The sequence below is a fragment of the Adiantum capillus-veneris genome, chromosome 4, assembly GCF_014529385.1.
Source record: "Adiantum capillus-veneris isolate H3 chromosome 4, ASM1452938v2, whole genome shotgun sequence".
In the NCBI taxonomy this organism is placed as follows: domain Eukaryota; kingdom Viridiplantae; phylum Streptophyta; class Polypodiopsida; order Polypodiales; family Pteridaceae; genus Adiantum; species Adiantum capillus-veneris.
Window position 1 is genome coordinate 55,393,329 of NC_140934.1, and position 6,830 is coordinate 55,400,158.

Genomic DNA, 6,830 nt, shown 5'->3' on the forward strand with positions numbered 1-6,830 from the left:
AAGGCTGCTCCCCACACATGAGTCCCTCAATGAACCCATATGAGCCTATTTATAAATTTTAAAAGAGTTACAACAATAGAGTCCAAAGAGTTACAACAATAGAGTTCATTTATACATATAGAGAGGCTTAACCATGAGCATCTGATATCCACTGTCAGGTTTTGAGATTATCCAACAATCTAGATTGCATTTGTCTTGTCAGCCATATGATAGGTATCTAATTAATATGGTATCAATAAATACCATCACATACTTCTCTGTTAAGAAAGTAATTGTCCTCTGTTGCTATGTCATTATCCTGAAAGGCATAACTTGTTCAAAATCAAGGTTAAATTTACACATAAAAAACATAATATCATAGAATGATATCTTAAAACTCTAAACATCTAAGTTTCTTATGCCTTCAACGTCCGTAGACTGTATATTCTAATGTCCCATACCACTAGAATAAGCAATATGTGTCATATCTTGATGTATCAGGATAACATTAGTTACAATCCTCATTCAATAACCAAGATCCATCAATACCAAGTTCAAATTCATAAATAGTGTCAACATCATATCCTCGTTATCACCACAAACCAAATCCAAAATCAATGGTAGATCCAATTCAACTCCATCGTAACCCTGGGGATACAAACCACACTAATAGCAGTGATGGCCAACCAATGAAAGTATGATTTTGTCATTGGCGTTGCATAAACTAACGCATCAACGTCAATTGAGCATGCTGCTGAGGCGGTCCGGGGACTGCTGACCAGCCCTTGCAGGTTGGGGCTGAGTCTGTGGTGTAGGTCGGGGCCTCCTCCGTGGACAGGCCTTTGCAAGATGGCCCATCTGTCGACAAATGAAGCACTAGTTCGGGAGGCCCGAATACTCCACGCTCTGTCTAAACCAACCCCCACTCATCCGAGGAAGGAGGATGACCTTCGGAAGAGTGTGAGTATCCCTAACCAGAACCCGAACTGAGGGAATGCCGACCGCCTTGGCAGCTATAGAGGCTGTCGTGCGAGGTACGGACAACAAAAGAGGCAACCTCTAAACACCCCTCCAGGCTCCCGTGCTGCTCAATTAGGGGTGGGGCAACCACAAACAAGAGAAACCACAACAAACCCACAACCAACAACAAGTGAAGGGGCACCACCTAGTTAGATAGCGAACTAGGACGCCGAAGAGGAGAATCCCTGAGCAATAGAAGCGAGAATGAAGGGTATACTAACACTAATATCAATGCTACAAATACACACACCAAATACCAGAGAGAGAGAGAGAGAGAGATTGTGTATAATCTAGCTTCAACCTTATGATTCACACAAGAAGGTACCTAGAGCTTAGGGATTCAACACTTAAGATTTGGCTATAGCACTATGCACTAGCACATTGTCTTAGGGTTATGGGAACCCTCTCACCATCCACCCTCTTACAATGGTAGCCAAAGCAACATCCAAATCAATGAGTCACAAGCACAAGCAACAAGAAAACAACCTTCAATGAACAAGTTACCTTATGGAACTGAGTGAGTTTGCCAAGCCAAGTTGGAAGAGAAGTGTGAGACTTTGGAAAACAATTGCACCCAAGCTATCAATTTTATTCATGTTGTAGATACAACAATGATGGGAGGAGTATAATTTACTCACACTCACCCACAAATTCAAACTAGCTTAAGCTTGTCTATGCACCAAGGTGATGGTGTATAGAGAGCTGGCTCTCTCTTCTTACAACTAAGATAAAGACTAAAGTGTGTTATGCTCAATGTAATGTGCAATAGTGTGGATATCATTTTTACAAAGAGGAATGGGCTCTATTTATAGGTTTTTGGGAGCATTGATTAGGATTAGATTTAATCAATTTTATTGTCAATACAAAATATTATGAAATATTTTTTATTTTCAAAATGGGAGTGGATTTTCCTTATCCCTTGAGTCACATGGATGTGAGCTCAAGGGGGAAGAATTATCGAGAGTGAAAGGAGTGGGTTTTCCTTATCCCTTGAGCTCACATGGATGTGAGCTCAAGTCCATGTGAGCTCAAGGGGGAAGAATTATTGAGAGTGAAAGGAGAGAGAGGTGAGTAACTTGGTGGTGCCTACTCTAGTAGATAGTAGAGGGTGGGTGCAATTTAGAAGACGGGTTAGTCATTAGTGGTAATAGTTTGTAGTTAGTAGAATGGGTTGAAATTACATGGCATATGCATTCAAGGTGCATTACATGATTTATACAATGATAAAAAGTAAGAGAAAGATGAAAATATACACAATTTGATAGAAACCACAAGATGGAAAGGGAATTTTCCACCTATCTCCTCCAGTGAATGAAGCGGTTGTAGAACTCTGTCGGTGTAGTTCTTGTGACCATGGAAAAGTTTAATTTCCCATGATCAAACTCCTCCTTTTGTAGAGCTTGAGCTTGGTTATTTTCTAATTTTTTCTCTTTTTTTGAAAGGATGAAGAGATTATGGTAGTATGAGTTTGATTCTAGAGAGAGAAATTGAGCTATATGTGTGTAGAGACGATAATTTTTGAGCTATGGAGTAAGGGAGAGATGGAAATGGTAAAGAAGATGAAAGAAGGCATGAAAGGTGCAAGTTTTGGTGATGGAGGAGGAGGATGACTGTGTGAGTATGTGTGGAAGTGTGGAAAAGGTAGAAAGAAACCTAACTCTAATTGAGTGTGTGAGGTAGACAGATTGAGGTCCACGAAAAATCCAGAAACAAAACGCAAATGAGGTCAAAAAATTCTAAGAAAATTTGAGCGCATTCTTGGAATCACGTATCAACTTTTTTACGTTGTACACTTCTTCAGGATCGGATGGAAACTAATTTTTAAAAAATTAGCAAAAACATGTGTTTTCTGCCAAAAAGAAATCATTGACTCGGTCCCTTCTTTGTTTTGATTCCCTTTAGCCTTCAAGAGAGTAACCCCTCATACCTAGGAGAGTGACAAAGGACTACTAAGATATTAATATCCCCATGTGGAAAAGGATTTTTCACAAATATATGATATGCATGTGATGAAAAGAAACAAAGTAGTGTATAAATAAATCAAGATACCTAGAGTATAATTTATTAAAAAAAATGTAGAAGACACAAGTGACATGATAGAGTCAAATGAGAGGACCCTTATTATTTGTGGGGATAAAGAAAAAGTATGTGAAATGTGAAGAGATTTGAGTCATAATAAGTGACGGCGGGGATATAAGTCATTCTTATGTGAATATTTTTCACATGGAGAAATTTTATTTATTACATTGGATTATATACAAGAAGTATGATGAAGGGTAACAATGCATGACATGAATTTTTGGTTTGATAAAACACGCAACTAATTGCAAGTATTTACGGAATTAATTAAAGATATTTATAAAAACAAATAAAATGCGTGAGAAAAAAATTGTACATAGGCCCTTGAATAAAAATAGATCATAAACACAAATAGGCCATAGTATAGATCCACTTATTTTTTTGGCTCTTCTAGCTAATAATAAGCTAGAAAAGGATTTTAGATAAAATATGAGGAAAAAAATCCCTAACACACACATGCCTATGTACAGTGAAAGGGTGAGGATAACCACAATGTTTGAGTGATTTTGATAGGGTGAGGTAGCTCACTATGACAATTACGGAGAGCAAAAAAAAAAAGCTTTTATTAGCCCTCCCCTTGGATAATGGTACATTAATGTAACATAATGAGGCATCTTTTCCAAAGAGAGTGGTTCTGAGCGCTCTGTGATTCTTGGTATCTTACAAGATTTTCATTGTGTAGCTCCTTGTCACTTTGGCTTGAGTTACACACATGCATCATGCAATAAAACTTACAGGAGGTAGTAGCTCTTTGACAATTCTTTGGTAGAAGGCGACTCAAGTAGGGCTTTAGCCGATGCCCGTTCACCTTCTTGGAGTGCTCTTTACCATTGAAGTCCATTAGATAGTAATAACTTTAATTGAAAGTCTTTTTGACAATGTATGATCCCTGCCATCTAGTCTCAAACTTGGTATCAAAATGATTATCAAGTCGATTGTCGTACCTTATCACAAGATCTCCTTCCTTGATGCCTTTGTCCTTCAGTTTCTTGTTGAGCTTTTCTTTTGCTTGTATAGCTTTCCTCTTATAGCACTCATAAGCCGCTTCGCTCTTCCACTCAAGTTACCCATGCTTCTTGATTATCTTGTGTTTCTTTACCATGAAGTTGCATTGTTGGAATGTTGAGCTCAATTGGCTGCAAAGCCTCTTGACCATACACCAAATGAAATGACGTGAACTCTGTTGCCTCCCTATATGTGGTTCGATATGCCCACAAGGCACCATCCAAGAAGTCATCTCACAACTTTGTCTTGTTTTACACCATCTTTCTAATGATGCCTGTAATGACACCATTAGATTTCTCCACCAAACCATTTGACTATGGGTAGTAGGGTGTGCTATGACGATGTAGAATGTCAAGCTCTTCACAAACTTTTGTGAGTAAACCCTTCTTGAACCCTGGACCATTATCAAAAATAATCTCCAGAGGTGTGCCAAATCTATAAAAAATATTAGTGTAGAAAAACCTGCTCACTGTTTTCCCATTTACCCTTGCCACACTTTGAGCCTCTACCCACCTAGTCATGTAATCTACAGCCACTAGAATGTAGAGTTTACCATTTTTTGTTCTAGGTAGAGGACCAACAACATCAATGCCCCACTTTTCAAAGGGTCCATTTGCAAGCACTATTTGCGTCGGACCATGCACCAACCTTCTATTTCCATTTACCTGACAGTTGTGACGGCTTTTACACCAATGTTGGACATCCACATGCAGGCTTGGCCAAACATACCCCGCAAGCAAAATCTTCTTCACGGTTAATTCTTGGGCAAAATGACCACCACATGCCTCTTCATGAAAACCTTTTAGAATGGTTGGAATTTCCTCGATAGTTGGTACTCTTCTGCACACTTGATCCTTCCCTCTTTGATAGAGGGAGCCTTCTAGGAAGAGATAGAAACTTTCCTTCTTCACGAGTCTCCTCTTTTGAGCTTTTGTGAAGTCTTGTGGAAACTCGCCCTCCAAAATGTAGTCAATAATGGGAGCCAATGACTTCAATCCGTGGTAACTTGGTTGCTTGACAACTGCTGCCACCATGATGACCTGCACTTCTTTCTCAATACATGTAACTGCTTGTTGTGCAAGTAAATCAGCATCTTCATTCTGTTTCCTAAGAATATGATACATTTGAACTTCTTCAAATTGATTAAACAACCTACGGATGACATGAACCTTTGTCCTTAGGCTTTCATTCTTGCATGCCCAAATGTCTAATATGTGCTTCGCAAGAAGTGCATCCCCCTTTACCATGAGATGTTGTATACCTTGACTAATGCACATCTTCAAACCATGAAGTAGTATGTCATACTCTGCTTCATTGTTACTAGTTGAACCTGGTAGATTGACGTTCTCTTTCATGACCACCTCTCCGCTTGGGTTGAGCAACACTAGCCCTCCCCCTGCTTTTCCTATGGCTCGTTGAAAGCTCCATCAAAGAAAAAGGTAAAAGCATTAGGAATACTTTTTGGTGGTGGCAATGGTAGGGTGTTTACTTCAGGCACCTTAATCTCCTTTTCATGTACCCTATAAGTGAGAATCCCTGCCAATTGTGCACACACACTATCTTCTATCTTGAAAGAGTATTGGAACTCTTGCAACTCCATAATCCACTTTGAGATCCTAGTGCTAAGATTCATTTGAGATGACACCCAAGGGAACAAATTTTTTGCAGTGAGAATTACAAAAGGTTTTGGTAGTAAATAGGATCTAAACTTTTTCACCGCAAACATGAGAGAAAGCATCATGAGTTCTGTCTCTGTGTAGCCTCTCTCCAAGAAATTCATGACCCTACTAGCAAAGTAGATGGGTCGCATCCTGGTATTGTGGGGATCTTGTTGTAACAAAACTGCATCAATTGTTTCTTTCCCAACACTAGAGCTAACAAAGAATGTGTACTCCCAACAAGGAGGCATGAGTGTTGGTAGCTCTGAAAAAATGAATTTAATGTTACAAAAGTACTCCTCAAGCTATCAGACCATGCAAATTCTACTTGTTGTGTCAATGCAAAGGATGAAGCAACTCCGAAGCTAAGTGAATGAAGCATGACATATACTTTACCTTTTGAATGAATGAGATGACCTCTTTGAGATTTTTGGGTGGTGGGAGATCAATAAGAGCCTTTGCCTTTAAGGATCCACCTCAATGCCTTTATAGGATACCTTATGACCAAGCAAGATCACTTCATCCTCACCTATGTGGCATTTGTCAAGATTGAGGTGACCTCCCATGCCGTAGAGCTTCTTTAAACCTTCTTCTATGAAGCTAGGAGTCTAGAAGCAAGAGCTAATAAGCCAAAAGTTAAAAGAACTCCCAAAAGAAAAAAGCCCTGGAGACACTGTAGCGGGTCCTATTTATAGGCTTACAAAGTTACTACAATAACTACTGCTGGTGTAGCAATTCCCACTGGTCGGCCTTCTAAGGAGCAGTTCCCACCTGCTGGGACTGTCCTCACCTTTTACATCCTTCCCTCCTTTCTTGAATTTTGGTATAAACCAAAATTTCCTTATGACTGGGAAAAAAATCCACCACCTGATTCTGATGTGTTGTTGATAAAACCAATTTGGTTCCCTGAGTTGGCCAATGTTCCTCATGATAGCACTCTTTTGGTATTGCTAGATTTATACCATACTTCATGCTTATTGAGTGCTTGACACCCATATAGTTGTAATTCCAAGGGTGTCCATCTAAGGAGAGTCCAGTGCCTACTGGATGGTTGGGAAAATCCACCGTCTGATTCTGAGATGGAACTAC